We start from the raw sequence: 17,682 nt of genomic DNA, 5'->3' as shown, positions 1-17,682 counted from the left end.
CCTGGCGCACCAGCGTAGCTGATTGGGAGGCCATCAGAATGGAGGGGACTAGCAGGTGTTTGTGGCACAAGGGCATCTGCTGCCAAAGAGGGCCAAAACAGTACACTAGTAGTGGGTTCTGGAACGGTAGAGTGGTTGAATCATTTAGGGGCACTGCAAGCATTACTCCTGTTGGTGTAAAAGGTACAAAAAGTGGTGTAAAAGATGGGAAAAGGGCCGGCAGGGTCTATCGTATGAAGCGGACCGCAGGCACCCAAGTGTTGTGTAGACGGGGTTTTTAATGCATTGTTTCTGTGGGGAGTTCGCCGGGACCGCGCTGATCCGCCGTAAGAAGCGGGTCGTCGTGAAACCAGGGGACGTAACAGTCAAACCCCGCGATAACGAAATCTCACGGGTACGAAATTCCCGCGGCAACGAAATATTTTCTGATCCCCGGCGAACGTCCATTGACGCCCTTGTATTTCATACCTCTCGGCAGCGCAATGCTTTTGGAAAGTGATCCTGCATTAACGAAACTGAAGTCCGGTCGGCATTTTACCTACCCATTGAGGCTAACGATGTCCAAAAAGTGCTCAAATGCATTTTTTTTTTTTTTTTTTCACACATTTAAAGGAGTCCTAGATAGGCTTCTGAAGGTCGCCATTTCAAATGCGCAATCGCTAGAGTTACCCCTTCACGACAATGTATACCGAATATTACACCTCACCGTAAAACAGGGGCCTCGCAAACACTCAACAAAAATCCTTTCTTTCTTTCCTTGCTTACCTACTGCTTCCTCTCTGCCACACCACTGCGCTCTGACATGCGGCAGATTGCCTGTGACGCGGGCTCTCTGACACATGAAGCACTGAACAGTATGGCGGCGCTATTGGTGGGCCGGGAACGCTGATTGGCTACAGCATTTAAATGCTGTAGCCAATCAGCGTTCCCGGCTCTGGGGGAAACGCGGGTGCGTGCGGCAAAGAGCGCCAGAGGCATGGTATATCTCAGTAGGGACGAATGTCGATCGTCACCATCCATCACTCTAGCTTAGCTGAGTTTGTAGATAAGCGCATCCTTTACAATTTATGAATAATGTTGAAAAATACAAAGCATCTCTGCAGGCAAAAACGCCCGCTACATGCGCGACCACGGCAAGTATCTGCCTGCACGGTCGACAAGGAGCCCACTGTGCGGTGTATTCACGAAGCGGCATGCATGGTATTGTCGTGAGCGAGCATGTTGCATTTGGAACCCCCCTATCTGGCCTTCAGGTGCTTTTTTCCGCTATTATAAAACTGGCTTGCCTGCACGGGCAATGCCGGCGCGAGCAGCAGTTCGATGCGGGCTGTGCGGGCCGACCACCGGACCGGCCTCAATGAGCGGTAGCGGCTGTAGGAGGCAGAGCTGGGCCGTCGTCTGCTTAAAAAAAAAAAAAAAAGCGTGACGTACCGCCAAGTGAAGCCAATGGCTGCGCACATCTCGAACCAGCCACGTTTCTCTAGGTGGTCTTGCGCCTGGCCTGGCCAGTGACGTCACAGCTTCTACAGTGTTTTGGAGACGTGGTGAAAGGGTAAATGCGCCAGGCCTTATTGCGGGCCCTTTTTCACTCGGCTAATACTGAACGCTTTTAAACAATTTTTGCGGCAGGACGTTCTTTGAATAGTACTCCGATTGCGCACGTAAAATCGCAACCTTTGGAACCCTGTTTAGGGCCCCTTTAAAGTGCATAAACTTCTCCCAAAGCACGCTGGCATGGCTGCTGCCATGGTCGTTTACAAAAAAACCGTGCAGCAGGCGGCCGTGGAGGCAGCCTCACAGCGACACCACTAGTGGGTGACACATGGTGACTCACGGCGCAGCTGCGCGGCTTTGGCTTGGGCTACGCTAGCTCGCTACCGCTGAGCAGCTCGCATGCGTTTGTTGTGTGTACAGCGGTCGGCGTGTTTGCTCTCAATGAGATGCCTCTGCCAGCCCAAAAGCGGAAGTTTTTATCGCTGCAAGATAAGGCTCAAGTCAGTGGCCCAAGTGGAGGGAGGGAGGGAGGGAGGGAGGGAGGGAGGGAGGGAGGGAGGGGGGATAGCGTCGACGAGTTTAGAACAGCCGGAAGCTCGCTCTATCATTTTGAAAAGCAAGGCTGCCAGTCTTTAATGCCGCATCTGCTCAAAACAAAACATTGACGGCTGTGGCCTTTCTGAACGTCAACCAAGCGGTGCTCACTTAGTTTTGTGAGCAGCATTTTAACGCGGTGCACTCGCTGGAAAAGTTCGTCAACAGAAAACGCTGGACTCCGCTTGCATGCTCGGACACACCGGTGCTGAGGGCCAAGGAGGAAAACGTGCAGAGAAGGCGAACCGGCGGGATGTTTTGGATGCGTTTGACACGATCCTATCGTTCTTAGGCGCGCACGACGATTAGCAGTAAAGCGATTATTGTAGTGTGAGAGCCGAGCTGTGAAGTTGCTGCAAGGTAGGGCCCGCAAAGTAATACCCTGTGACCGACTTTCGGAAATAACTTTTCAGCTTGTAGCCGATTTTCCTGCCGTTTGTTTCATTTTCACGGCAGCAAAGTTCCTGCAAGAGCGAATTTTTTGGCTTTCCCCGTCGGTTTCGTTATTACGGGGTTCGACTGTAATTGAACCTGGGCCTCTGAGGTGCGAAGCTTGTCCTTGTCACGGTGAGTGACGGTCGCATATCATTTGCCTCGAACGAGGAAGGTGGCAACAGGTGCACTGTGTGGGCTGTCCGTTGCTAGTAGTCTAGTTGTATATCTCAATGGGAATCATTGTCTCTGCTGTAGTAAGTAGTACAGGGAATGGAGTTCTCTTTCTTGACATTGTCTGGTTGTGTGTTGTCAAGTGCAGCATTTGAGTGCCCAGCTCAGGGGTGCATCAGCCGTATTTCGATGTCGGATTCGTCGGAGTACGCAAATTGATCTGTCGGACTGAGTGGCATGTCGGATGCAGCAAGATGCGCAAATTCACGTGTCAGTCTCAATTGGATGTCGAGCGTAGTCTTAGTTGTATGTCTGATTTATAAAAACGCAAACTTAATCTTTGTGTTCAAAAGGCTTTGGCATTCCCGTACCAGATGGTACGGGGTGCCAGGCTGGGGGGCAAAAGTTTTGCAGGTGCTGTAATACTGGGTTGGGTAGATATGGTGGAAGAGGGTAGGTAATAAGCAGTTGGTGTGTGGCTGGGGGAATGTGGTCGCTTTGGCGCAGGAAAGGTGGCAGTGGGTTGGGTGGCGGGAGCCGGAAAACAAAACGAGACTGTGTTCTGCCCCTTCCCTCTGTGCAGGAATGTTCCATTTTCGGCCGTTCTGCACCGAGAGGGGGGCCAGCCACCTCTGCTGCACACACCAGCATCTCAACGAGAAGACACGAGCAAGTGAACGAACACGCATACCGCAACACCACCTGCAACGACGACGACGACGTGTGTTGCCGGCGGGACAAACTAGGCACGGGGACACGAAAGACGGTGCGAGCGGCAATTGCAGCCGCCGGCGCGTGGTGGGGAGAGCCGCGGGATGACGGAAATGCAGCAGCAGCAGCAGCAACAGGCCCAACCTCCTCTTCAGTGCCCCGCCCTCTCTTCTCGCTGGTAGAAAGTTGAGCCGGCCCTTCTTGCACTGTAGTGTGTGTTCTCCTCTCGACTTCGGAATAAGCGAAGCCACCCGTGCTTTTGTGCTTGCGACCGCGAGACGCTGGCTGACCCGGTTTCATTTCTGGCAACTGTTGCTCTCTCTCTCTCTCTTTCTCTCTGGCTCGCTCTTTTTCGCCTCTTCTACCCTGCTTTGGGGCCTCTTTTCTGGTGCCACGTTGTGATAGGTGATGACTGGAAACAAGCATCCCTGTATCGTTGCTTTTACTTTTTTTTTCTCGTCCCTTTTTCTTCTTTCTACAGTTCTTGGGAAAAAGTAGAACTGGTCACATGGCTGTTGTAGGTGCTACCGAACACACTCCCCCCTCCCCCCTTCTCACACTATCACCTGGACGTCACTAACCATGTTCACTTGCCAGCTGCGTCTGTTGACCGCGCCGGTTTTTTTTTTTGTCAAGTTTGGTTTCGTTGAGTGTCATGAATGCGCTCTGCACTCTGAAGTGGCATTGATGTGCGGATTAGAAAGTGTTTGAAGTTGTAAAAGCTTCTCTAGCGGACAGCGGGAGATTGGCGACTAAGGAATACGGCGTTTCCAGGAGGAAAGTTCTTGCAGGTTCAGCCCAGCCCGTTTCTGTCGTTCCGTAGCGAGGCCAGCTTACAACCCCACCTCCCCAGCGCTTCGCTTCTAAAACCAGTGCACGTTTAAGAAACCGCTGCCTTTAGATTTCGATGAGTTTCCTGTCTCAGTTCAACCATCTTACCTAGAGGAGAGAGAGAGAGGGGGGGTACTGATGTTTATTGCCTCGTTACGTACGTTTTTAACTTGCGGGAGTGTTGGATCCCCTCTCCCTTTTTCCAGTGCAAAGCTTGTTACACACGACTCGTGTAAAATGATACGTCGGTCAGTTTGAAAAGGGTGAAAGAGAGAAGGGGGGGACTTCGAATCAGTGAAAGTGCGAATGGAGCGTGTGTTAGTGAGTACTAAGCCCAGTTTTGCTTCAGTTCTACTATGTTTCCTTATTGGCTGGCTTTCAAAGAACCCTGTAACATTGCTTTACACTTGTCTTTCCCCGTTGGGTGCCAGTAGCGCTTGTAGACAGTGAAGACAGCTTCTTGTTTCAACCCTGTGCGGCGCTCTTGTTCTTTTTTTCCCCCCGGTTCTGCTGCGTGCGCTTGTTCTGGCGTCGCTGCTGAGATCACCACCCCGCTCCTTTGCGTTGACTCCCGCACACACACACTGGCTGCTGCTGCCAGCCACGCCTCGCATTGTTTTCTTTGTTGAAGAAGAGTCGCTTCCCCGTAAGATGATCTTTTACTGTATAATAAGCGTTTCCTTATGTTGAATAAATTGCAGTTCTTCTAGAGTCTCCGGTGTTGTTGTTGTGTGCGAAATGGTGGAAGGGGAGCGCACTTTACAGTGAGGCTGTATTGCTTGTATTCACTAGCGAGGCGTGCATGCAGGCAACCGTGTGAGTGCGCCGTCACTCGTTACGTCGGGCTCCGCGGCATGGCGGTACTTGTCCGTACTAAGCACATGACTGTGTTGCACGTTAACAAACTCTACCTTAACGAATGCAAAGTATTGCCTCGAGTCCAATGTGAGTGCGATTAATAACATCTCTGTTGACACCAACGTTGAGAATCGGGTTGAAACGGAGCAGATGACGCACGCCAGTGGTTTTTTTCTTCGGCGTGCGAGCGCAGTGACCCAAGCCGCGCCATGTCCGTGGAGCATCGTCCATGTCTGTGGCCGTTTCCAGTGTTTCCAAGCGAAGAAATTGACGGCTAAACTTTTCAATGAATACCACCTATACGCCTCGGTTTCCACATGTCTGCGAGGACAAATAAGCAAAGAACAACTTTTTCGTATTCGAGCGTTAGTGTTTTGTGTTTCCTTCCTAAAGGACACCTGGAGTGATTTTTTGGCTGGTGTCTTTCTCATCAAGCTTGAAGGGCCTCCGGAGAGCAATGTTTTGGCCGGTTTCTCTCACTCCTAAGCACGCGCACATCACCCGTCACCCTTTTTACGCATGCACGGGAAGTGTGGCATGCACGTGCAGCCAGGCTTCAAATGCTCGCCAAGATTTAAAAAATGGCCGCCTGACTGCCGCGTTTAAACTTTGGCCATCTCGCAGCCGATGTATTGGCTGTCTCACGGCGGATGCGACCTGACTGCTGTGCTCCCTGGTTGAGCAGCTTGGGTTGATCGGTTGCGCTGACAGCCTATGATGCAGGAGGGAAACAGACAGCCCAGTGTTTGTCCACTAGAATAAAACTCCAGTCGTTCCAAGTTTCATTTAGGTAATTAATGTAAAGTGCTCAATTGTAAATTGCAAATGTGTTTTGTTTTGTGTAGTGCTTGGCCTGAGGCCAGCTTTGCCGGTCATCCTTCATCCCTAAGTGGAAGGGAACTGAATTTTTTGGGATGTGTTATCTAAGTACTGCTGGCTTGAGGTTGCAAATGAGGTCATGCCTGTATGTGGAAGAGGTTATATTTTCCTGGAATCTTTTTGTTTGTGTGCACGGACATAAGGCTGCACCACGTTGACTCATTCGATGAAAAAATTTGAGAGCAATTTTGATTTTACGCGAAGGAACATTTGACATCCACCTCAATGCAGCCATATGGCTACAAAGGAAAGCTATGCAGCAGTTGAAGAAAAATTCGTCCTGGTCCAGGATTTGAACCCGCGACCAACGCTTAACTGGAGCAGTCGCTCTACCAACTGAGCTAACCAGGAGGCTAGCCGTTTGTACCGTGAGAACGAATTGATCAACAACTCGAAGTGAAGGACGGGTGTTAATTTTGATTTTAGCAGTGCACTCTAGTTCTTTCATAATGGTTTATTATAACTGTTAACTAAACTTTCAGAGAGAACTACTGCAGTTGCACAAATGCTGTTTTACCCGCCGCAGTGGCTCTGCGATGTGGCGTTGTGCCAAGGACGTGGGTTCGATCCCATCCGCGATGGCTGCTTTTCAGATGGAGGCAAAAAGCAAAAGTGCCCGTGTGTTGACGTTTCTGCTCACGTTAGAGAGGCAGGTGGTCGAAAGTAACCCGTAGACCTCCACTACGGCGCACCTCATAGCCCAGGAGTAGCTTTGGTGCTTTGGACCTAAAAAATATTGTTTTTTTTTACAAATGCTGTTTTTGCATGTGTTTTATGGGTGGGCAAGGATTAGGTGCCGTAAAATACATAACCTCCACAGGATTAATTGCCAAAAACTAAAAGCAAATTGGCATATTTTCAGCCGTGCATCTGTATTGGAAAAAAATTGGAGGCGTTCCACTCAAAGCTGTCGAAAGTGCAGGGCAGTGATTCACCATAATGGGCTGTAGCGCCGTTACCTGCTCACTGCTGCTGCCACCCAACACATTTCAAATTTCCCTCCTTCGCAGTGCTCGCGCGCTCCCTGCTTGAAGCTGCGCCAGCAGGAGTTTTGTGCTTTTCATGCTTGATTTTCCTCCCACATGTGCCGGCGTTGCACTGCCACTTTTTTTCGCTTACTGTCGTAAAAACCAACCCAACGAGCGTTGATAACTAAATGAACGTGGGCGCTGCGCCAAACAACGGGGAGACATGACAAGCGCCAGCGGCTCACAAATTTCGAACGCTTATGACTATATAAACTGCTTGGCTTTTGAAGCCTCTGCGAGACGCCACGACGACAGCGGCTACGACAGAACGCCCTGTTGCTCTACTTGGGCCCAGCGAGCGAGCTACGACGACAAGGCGAGCCCTAAAGTGCTCTGCACTTCAAATAGGAGCCAGTAATAACTGGAACTACCTGGAACTGAACTAATAACTGGAACTATGGCAGCCACTTTTCTGATGGAAGCAAAAAAGTGATGATGACTGAGTGTTTGAGATTTCCGTGCACGTTAAAGAACCCCATGTGGTCCAAAGTTATCCGGAGCTTTCCACTACGGCGCACCTCATAGCCTGTGTAGCATCGGTGTGGTAAACCTCATAATCAGCTACCCTACCTAAGAAAAAAAAAAACATCTGAATGCGTTCTGCCAGAATGTGTTTCCCCAAACTTTGCCCTCGGGTAAGAAAGCATTTCAGATCATTGTGTGCCTCAAGTTTAGAATTGTGAATGCCAGTGTAGTTGAGGGCAAAGTTTAGGGGTGCATACTCAAACTCTGTGCTGCATTTTGGGTGGCACGTCGGTGTCTGCATGTATTTGATTAAAGTAGGTTGCAATAGTACTGCAGCGACACTGTTCATTCCCGATGAAATCCAAGGTTGGACAAAACCTCGCCGGTTGGGGTGAGAGATTAATAGTTAAAAAATCATAGTTAAAAAAACTTGCAGCCTTTCTTGCATTCTTAATTAACCTTTTGTCGGTGACCACAAGTTTTTTTAAGTGTGAACTGTTGATTCCCCTCGCACCAGCACATCGCCAAGTATGCGACTTGGGTCACCGTACTCTTCCTTACAGCAATGCCACGGTGCATGGGTGTGGCAGTGTGATAGTTTTCTAAGCTTGCCATTTTAACGCAGAATGTTTATGGTACCGTGGCGCAGAAAAGCCAGCGTTGGCGGCGTTGATTGTGAGCAGAAATTCCCGTACGCCACCTGGCGGCGCCAACTGAGACGACCAGGGCTTGTTTGCTCGAACGCGAAGCGTCCAGTCATACCTCAGCACTGGCCCCGGAAATGGCACCCGATCGTTCACAGGATTAGAACGGGATCGGCAAGAACCCCACACTTTCGCGCCACAAGATTCGGCAGCCTAGATGACCCCGAGTGTTCGCGGTGCTCAGCCAATAATGACATTGCACACATCCTGTGGGACTGTCCTCGTTTTGCCGACTGTCGCGAACAAGCCTTCAAAACCGTAGGATTGGCAATCCCACCGAGCCTTAATGATTGGCTTTATCCAGGCAGTTCCAATCAGAGCGAAGAACGGCGCCTGCTCGTCGCTCTACGAAACTTCGTAGAGGACTCTGGTCTGTACCATTTCCTTTAATTCCACACCCAATTGGATGTATCCTACTTTTTCCCCAACTCCCATTACTTAATCCCTCTCCCCTAGACACCGAAATTCGCTAAAGCGTAACATGGCGTCTTTGTATGCCTTGTACATAAAATAAATGCGTGTTACCACCACCGCGATAAGTGTGGGAATAAGTTCTCAACTACGGCTTCAGCGTTGTTTAGGAAATAAGTCGTTTGCCAGAAACTGATATAAACGCTCGGTTAAAGTGGCGTTTTTGTCGGGTTTCCTGGAAACCGGTTTATTTGCCATGGCCGACTTCGACTTATTGGCGTCTTATTCGTAAGCGGGAACTTGCGCGTACGGGCAAACGGGCCCTGGATCATAAGCCACTGCCCCAACAGATGGGATGTGGGACCAGAAAGTTTACATTGCTCGTCGGTGCTGCTAGGGGTACGATGACATCAGTGCTAGGGTGTAATATGCCTTACTGTGTGCTCGCTCTTGGTACACGTGATGGATGCGCTACCATATATCAAACTCGACATGCTACAGTCTTCCTCTTCATCACGCGTGATAATGCTATTGCTCACACCTAAAGGGGCCACATAGGCAGTGTACAAATTTGGTTGATTAGAAAGACTGCTTTGTTCACAAACTGTACACAAGTAATGCAGCTATTAATTCTGACAAAACACAAGTTTGGTTCATTTGAAACATTTCCTCATTAGAATCATACTGACATCGTTTTGAACGCATACTTCGCTCTAATAAGCTATATAATTAGGAAGAAAGGGAATGGACATGCGACCCACTGGCTCATTTCCCGCAACAGAGCCTATGATCATATGCCCAGTGCACCGCGATTGGCTGAGGTCGGCAAAAGCAAACGCAAATTAGGCACGGCTTATAAGCTTGCCGAACAAGCTATTTGCGCTTAAATGTAACGCGTATTAATTTTACAGCAGTAAGAATGATGCGGTAAACAGTGGAAGTTACAAAAATATGCGTAAACGTAGAAGTACCGATGCCCACTGCTGTTGGTACTGGGCGCACTATGCTTGTTTTAGCTGCACAGCAGAGAGAGAGAGAGAGAGAAAATGACTTTATTGAATGTTCCTGCGGAGGGAGGGGGCTACGGCCACGCAGGGCCGGCCTCTCCTAGACGAGGGTCAGGTCGTCCCCGAAGCAATGCCTCGCGGGCGTCGGCGCGTTCGGCGCGCGTTGGGTGTGCGGGTGTTGACCCGTCGACCCTCCGACGACGCTTCCCTACGCTTCTGCCCTGCAAGAGCAGCCTCGAGCCGCTGGATAGTCCGTATTTGTATCTCGTGCTCACTCGAGTTCATGGCGAGAGTGGTGTCCTCGGGCATACGCCTTCCGTCGTCTGCCTCTATTAAATGTCTTTCACAGCCCCACATCAGGTGGGCTAGCGTTGCATTTGTTCTCTTGCACATACTGCACAACACGTTTTCGTAGATGTCGGGGCACACGTGGCGCGCGAGCAGCAGACTGCATATTTGGAGTTGCCTTGCACGAAACTGGTCGACTGGCATAAGCGGCGTTGCCTTACGTGACCCTGTTTGTCGAGCACACCCCATGCTTCTGGAAACGATCAATTTCTACAGTAACAAAAACAAGCCAGGTGCAAATCCGGTCAAAAACAAAGCAACGGCGGACAACGGTCTGTGGCTGAGTATGGTAGCTCCATCTGGGAGGACTAGCGGCAAGCGAGGCTGCAGAGCCGAATGACGCAGTGGTAGTTCGCCTACCCTTGCGAGTTCATGGCAGATGTCGTGAAAACACACGATTTGGTGGGAGAATCAAAGTTTTAGCCTAAATCACGGTGTAAAAATATTCTTACACCGTGGCCTAAATTGATTATTTTCTGTGTGAATACCATCGTTTGCTGCCGGACAAGCGCTGCGGGCACTACAAAACATGAAATCATTAGAATAAAACAAACTTGTATTCTGTCTGCGTGGCCTCCTTTAGAGGAACAGCACGAAACATTGGCGACTCCCCAGCAACGTGACATCACAGTCTTAATTGTTTCTGCAATTGGTGGCCGCCGTACTAACCCATCACCAGGAAACACGAATGAGTGATTGTAGTGGGGCCCGTGTAGTTCCGTTTGATCGCATCACTTGAACGCTAACGCATTAGTAACTGAAAATCTACGGGATTAGTGCTGGCAGTTATGACGTCACTCCTGCTCTTACACGTCACTATCGCGAAATTTAAAAGCTTTTTAATACTTTTCGCGTTTTTGTGGTTAAACACATTGTTTGTGGCTGGAATGAAGATGGGGGAGGTCCTGAAGTCTAATTCTGTCAAATTAAAGTTGTATTTTGCCTTGAATGCAAATTTTAAGCGCCCCCCAATTTTCTTTATATGGTAGGTGTGTCCAGCTCGGACCAGGATTCCCTGCCAGAGTGTCCATCTTTAATGTAATGCTCTCTCCAGTTTTTGTTTTACCGATTGTGTTTTGCTGATCGACTTAGGTTCGCTTAATGTATATCTGTTCTTGTTGATTTTGGGGGATTCAATTGTCGCTGCATTTCGACTGGCATAACTTAGTAGAAGTTACAGCTGGAGCAGAAATTTAACACTCAAAGCGCACCCCACAAAGATAAATGTGGAGTTCTAGAGGGCATCTATTACCTGTGATTTTAAGGGGGCACACTGGTCTTAAAGCAAACATGTTTATTTTTACAGTAACGATGACGAAAATTGGAGGACATGCGTAGTTTCTCATTCTGACTGTAGATATTAAATTTGTTTTTGTGTAAACGACTACATTAAAATTTAATGGGATTTTTATATTTGATTTTTTTGGCAGCTTTTGTAAAAAATACTGCTGGAGTGATGCAGCTGAACAAGTCACCAGTGAACTATGCACAAATCAAGTAGTGCAATAAGACTAAAAGAATAATTCTTTCTGGTCTGTAGCAGAAGTTACGACCGTTTCAAGTTTCGAATTAGAAGCCAAAACCGTTTTTTCTGGTTCCCACCTTCCAGGCCCGAAGGTGGGAACCAGACCAAGGTGGGAACCACCTTCCAAGTCCACCTTCCTTCGCAGTTTTCTGAATGAGTAAATGTAAGGGTATTGAGGAAATTTTAGCTGTTCTTAAGAGGAAAGGCATGCGGGAAAAAAAACTGCAATTTTTAGAAGTGCCACAGGCGGTCAAAAAAGGTACGCAGACTGTTTCACTCGCCATCAGAGATTTGTCCTAGCAACAAAATTTAGGTCGCTTTCTGTTATATAAACAGTACCACGTGACGTTGGTTGCGCTGTATATCTCGGTATCCACTAGTTGTTGCTAAATGCTGAAAGCGCCTTTCTGTTCACTTTCCCACACTACGATTTTGTGATATAACGGAGTCTGAATTGTGGAGCGCGTGATTGGTGGAGCATGACTAAATGACATATAGGTGTAAAATAAGTGGGCGTGAAAGGTCTGGCTGTTCATGTGCCTTTTAAATGATGCCAACCTCACTCAGCTAATGATTTAAATAACATGCCTTAGCCCAGTGGTAGTTTTTGTTTCACACATCACAAATGAAGGGAACGGAAAAGCACAGTCACAGTCAAACGAGCGAGCAGACAAGCAGTGAAATTCACCATCGTCGTCAGCTCTCCCAATACACGGTGGTGGTAGTAGCGCAAGGTGTGTGAGGCAGATCGAAACCATTCGAAAGCGGAAGTGAATCGTATAAATTCGGTGGAGGACGAAGCTTTTTGACCACACAAGGCGGAAGCAAACCATCTCAGGCATTCAACTGGACATTCGTGCTTTCTTTCACATCCACAACGCATAAAGTGCTCATTGCTTCGCTTGGTTCTGGTTTCCCGTGGTCGCCTGGATGGTCTGGGCATCGCTGGTCGCCGATACATCGCTGGTCGCCTGGATGGTCTGGGCGACTAGCGAATAGGGGAATGGGGGGCAGCTAAGTTGCGCAACTTCCGCCTTTGGAAGAGAACGAGAAAAAGCGGCGATCGGCGTTCTACCTCTTGGCTCTCTGAAGTAATTTATTCCCTTGTTGAGGGGCTGGCAATGTCCGTTGATGCCCGTCACGCCAGGAGAAGGTACCCGTTCGGCCGACAGATGGCGCCAACGCCTCGATTGCTGTCCAGTGCTTGATCTTGGATTCTTGGTTAGTGCATCAGGGCACGCGGCGCGCGTATATATGCACCGATAAACTACCAGACTACCGCGAGTCAGCTTCCAGTACGTACAGGAGTAATTCAGAGTACAGGAGTGCGTCAGAAGTAATTGGAGCACGGGAGCTGCGGCCGAACCGCATAGGAGTGCCGTGTAGCTGCCCCGGCGGTAAACAAAAGGAGCAGAACACGCATGCGCGCCTGGCGACGGCGATAGCCCACCTATACTTCTCAACCCACTTCTTTCAACGCAGCTTCGAGTAAATTATTCGCAGCACACTGCATAGAGTTCCTTACAGTGTATACTTACTAAGAAACTCTATGGCACACTGGTCACTTCACTTCAGATCCCTGCGATTGCGACGCTTCTCCAGCTAGTGTGTGACCGACATTGCCAGATACCGCGTCTGCTATTAGCGCCATCGCTGAGACCAGTATGCTGCGAATAGTTTGCTCGAAGCCGCGTTAAAAGAAGTGGGTTGAGAACGTGTGGCTTCGAGCTAGTTGGTAATCCATAGTTCAAATTTAAAGCGCAAAAAATTTAGACAGAAGACGAACGAGACAAGGACAAGCGCTTGTCCTTGTCTCGTTCGTCTTCTGTCTAAATTTTTTGCGCTTTAAATTTGCACTATGGGTTGAGAAGTATAGATGGGCTTTCACCGTCGGCAGGCGCGCATGCGTGTTCTGCTCCTTTCGTTTACCGCCGGTGCAGCTACACGGCGCTCCTATTTGGTTCGGCAACCGCTCCCGTGCTCCAATTACTTCTGGCGGCACCTGTACATACCCCGGAGACTGGCGGCGAGTGGCCGCCAGTGTGCCGAAGTCAGCTCCGAAGTTTGAATAGATTTCACAGGCGTGGAACTGGCTTTAGTCTTTTTTGTGTGATAATCACTCAAAAGAATTGCTTCTACATTTATTTTGCTAACATTACTTTGAAAGAGGCAGCGTATTGCTGTGCGTAGTACGGCAACATATATATGCATCGCGTTTCTCCATAGCTTGCATGATCGCCTGTTGCCGTCGCTCTCATATGTTTGTTGCCTCGGCGAGCGACGGGGACATGCGACTGCGGATCAGCGACGCGTAGCTTGCAAAAATCGCTCCACTTAGTTACCGCTTAATAATTACGCTTGGATGTCCTCGCCCTCTTTTATCGGGAATATGCGCACCCCAACGAAAACGAAACAGCTTCCGTAGATAATCCGCCAACTTTAGTTCGGCCCTCTAGCTCTTCTTCATTGCAATAATGAAAAGTTTGCCAAAGAACGCAATTGAGTTATTAATATATTTTGTCTAAGTTGCATCAGCCGGACACGTCATATTTGTCGGTAACATTTCCCGGGGCCCCGGAAATCTTTTACCCTTGCGTTTGTCTCTCCAGCTATCTACATAAAGCTCGGTAGGATCCGGATAAGTGACTGCAGCACCCGACGCAAAACGGCCGAGAACCTGGCGTATCACGCCGTGATTTATCCCCTGTTTCTCGCTGGGCACGTTCATGTCTGACGTCGGCATAGTGCGTGTTGGCAGAGCTCCGTATGCCGTTCCGTACATGGGTAGTCAGCGCGCGTGCTACAAACAGCGTGACGTCAGTTACTCTCAGAAGGACGCAAGCGTATCGCATTCCGCAACCTCCAGACACGGCATGTCGTGGCCCACTTTGGTACGCAGATTACTTCGCCACATGACACGCTCGCAAAGCGGAAAGACGACTCACCGGCGGAAGGTGGTTGGGATGGTTTTAACAGCGAAGGTGTTGTTCTGGCCGTAACTCCCGCGTTGCAAAAAAACTCCCCGAGAAAAAAAAAGCGTTTGCTGTAATTGTGGAACGAGAAATACACGCCATAGCGTACGCCCCTCGTTCGTTCGTCCTCGTGTCGTCGTGCACATGCGCTCGGTACGGTAGAAGAGCCCCCGCGCGCGGCAGCGTCTAAAAGACACCCTGTTTGGGAGTGGTCACCGCGGCCACCGCATTCTCTAGAAGCCATTATGGATAATTGGAGACATGGCTACGAGTGTGCCAATCCTTTCCGAGACGACTTGCAGATCCCACCACCGCTGCCTCGAGTCGATGACGAAGAGCTGGTGGAAGTCCACCACTCGCCGCGAAGGAGACGACGACCTCTTCGATGCATATGACGACGCAACTATGCAAATAAACAATGATACTGAAACTTAACTCTGTGTCCGGCAATGCTCACCTACAACAGCTCCTCCATTCAAGTCTTGCGCGTGGGTGCAAGATTCCCTGAAATTTTTGCAAGATTCCCTGAGTGCAAGATTCCCTGAAATTCCCTGAGAGCATTGCGGAATATGATTGAGTAACGTAATTGACTGGCCTATAGTTGGTGTTCCATTATGTGTGGTTCAGCGCCAAAAAAGGGACTAGAAAAGCTCTTCTGTTGTGTCTTTTCTAGTCCCTGTCTTTTTTTTTTTTTTTTCGCTTAACCGCTTACATAAAGCATTACGGACTATGTTTTGTGACTTCCACGTGCATGCGAATCTGATCCGTTAGGCCTGACTATACCCATTGCAGACTACAGACATCAGACTAAATTGACCGGGCAGCTTAATCCATTATATAGAGGGCGCAAGCGTGGGATGGGAACAAGGCGAGGAGTTCGGGACCTGTAAAGTCACGTTGGTGGTGGTGGTGACAGCATTTATTGCACCCATTTTTTGGTCGAAGAGCAGCCTCGATGAGTGGGGTCCTCAGTCCAGGGCTCCCCCCGACGGGCCCGCTAGATCAGCCGCTGCTGGTCTTGCGGGGCAGTGCTGGACAGAGCAGCCTCCCAAGAGGAGAGGGTGGGATGCGTATAGGGGTGAGCCTGTCTGGTGGACGCGGACACTCCCATACAGAGTGGTAGAGGGTGGGAGTGGGTCTCTTGCAAACCGGAGAAAGAAGAGGCGTTAGTGATCAGCCGCTAAGTTCTTTCATCCGCGTCCTTGCGCTGTTTGTTCAAAGGTGTTTGTGGTGTAAGTTTGGGAACGTGTGTGTCTGGAGCTGCCGCCATGACGTGGCGTCGGAGCGAGATAGGGAGTGGGGGAGTGGAGGTAGGGTTTTTCTTTGTGTGCGGTAGTAGGCGAGTGTGTGTGTGTGTATAGTTGAGAGGTTGACGGGATGGAATGCTGGAAGCTGATATCTGGGAGTCACCTTGTATCTGTCTGTCCAGAAAGCTACAGAAAACACCTCACTCTCTTACTGTCATAAAGTATTTTGCTCACAGTTAAACGTTAAGCTGATGCTTTTAATTTTTTTGTGGCCCAGAACACTTCTGCGTGGCCTAGAAAATTTTCACAAAGAGTATACATACCCAATCCATTGCGTGCAGCAGACGCCTGATAAGGTCGGATAAGGTTTATGGGTAGCAGTATGCAGTGCTGCGTAGTTTTTGCAACACTTTATATGTAGTACTTGTTTAATTTTTATTGTTCAGAAGTTCCTCCTTCATCATCCCTGTGTAAAGCGAGGTAAGTGTTCACAATCATCATCATGAGGGTTGGCCTCAGGACACGCACAAAAAAATTGAAGATGACTACCGCTTATTCAACGTAGAATTTGTAACTCTCCCGTCTGGCACAACACTCGCACTTAGTAAGCCGTCAAGAATCCCACCTCGGCGTCCATAACAAGCTCCTCAAGAGACAAAACTTTTATTCCGATGGTGGCAATTGGCTCCCTGTTATTCCTCGTCACTTACGCTTGCATCCAAGTTCATTATTAAAGCGAAGCTTTAGTCTCCACACTGATGCCGTTGTACGCCAATACACCCTGCAGAAAAGCCAACTTCCTCTGACGATGATGATCGATGATCGTGGGTGAAGTGGTGGGAATCGAACCTGGGTCCCTGGCGTTGAAGCCGGTGTCTATCCGATAGCTCCATTTGGACATGGTCCATGCGGTTTCGAGAACCCAGATGACAACCAAAGTACCCGTCACGAGAAGAATGGCGTTGCTCTGCGTGCCGTAATGTTGTTAGCCACAAGACGTTAGGCCCAACTTCCCAATTTGAGGTTCAGAGCGTTAGACCTAACGTCACAATTTGGGATTTAACACCTCAAACCGGCCCCCACTCAAATAATTGCTCACTGAACGCCAAGCAGCAGGTACCGATTCGCGCCGTACACCCCGATCCCAAACGTTAGTCCTACGGAGTGCACGCCCAAGAATTACTGTGGGTATTCTAGAAAAGTGGTGCGCATCTCCAGGGTAGCACCAGGTAGCACGTACTCGCCGTGTGGGATTGTCCAACCGAAGAATCCATCACGAGAAGAGAGAGAGAGAGAGGAATTTTATTGAAATGAAATAAACACAGAAAGGTCGGCCTGACGGTAGTATATCTGGCCAGCTATTCTGTGTGTGGGAAGAGAAAGTGAAGGAAAGAGTGTGGATAGAGGACGAGAGAGATGAAGATGGCGGAGAAATAAATGAAGGGCTATGTATAGAAGATGCCTATACCGATACGGTGTATGTGTTAAAGTTAAGCCGGACGGGCCTCAACTACAATATCTCTGAGAGGCCGCTGCTGCGCAGAAATGTCAGCACTAGTGTCACTATAACCTTATTTAGTGACTCTAGTCAGCACAGCTTTAAATGCCTTGTAGGAACGCTTCGCGTCTGGCCAAGGTCCCAGCAGCACTTCCTCCGACACCACACGACAGTCCAAACGGGCCAATGTTCTCACTAATTGTTCTCGAGGTTGCGCATAGCGTGGACAGTGGCAGAGAACATGCGAAATAGTCTCTGGTACATGACATGTCTCACAGTCGGGGTCACTCGTAAAGCCAATGAGGTGCTTGTAGCGACGGGTAAAGGCTACGCCAAGCCGTAGTCGGTGAAACAGCGTGGCGTAGTTTCGCTGAATACCAGGAGGTAACCGAAACTTGCAGTCGGGGTCCAAGCGGTGTAGTCTTCTATGACGATTGTCAGGGTGGGACCAGTGACTCGCCGAGGCGTGGCGGAGAATGGCAAACAGAAGGGCGGTCGTGTCCG

At 49.4% G+C, this 17,682-nt stretch overlaps 1 protein-coding gene across 2 annotated transcripts in view; it reads left to right on the top strand.

Annotated features, from left to right (window-relative positions):
• Nucleotides 1-4,947, top strand: part of Rab10 (RAS oncogene family member Rab10) — a 28,038-nt gene extending 23,091 nt beyond the window's left edge. For both annotated transcript variants that reach the window (XM_077690338.1, XM_077690339.1), the window contains exon 6: nt 3,278-4,947. The gene's annotated coding sequence lies outside the window, so the exon portion shown is untranslated. The remainder of the gene's footprint in view (nt 1-3,277) is intronic.
• Nucleotides 4,948-17,682: the final 12,735 nt, after the last annotated feature.

The sequence above is a fragment of the Haemaphysalis longicornis genome, unplaced genomic scaffold (genome assembly GCF_048455015.1).
Source record: "Haemaphysalis longicornis isolate Haplotype H1 unplaced genomic scaffold, Haemaphysalis longicornis Haplotype H1 scaffold_10, whole genome shotgun sequence".
NCBI lineage: Eukaryota > Metazoa > Arthropoda > Arachnida > Ixodida > Ixodidae > Haemaphysalis > Haemaphysalis longicornis.
This window is presented reverse-complemented; position numbering and strand designations above follow the sequence as displayed.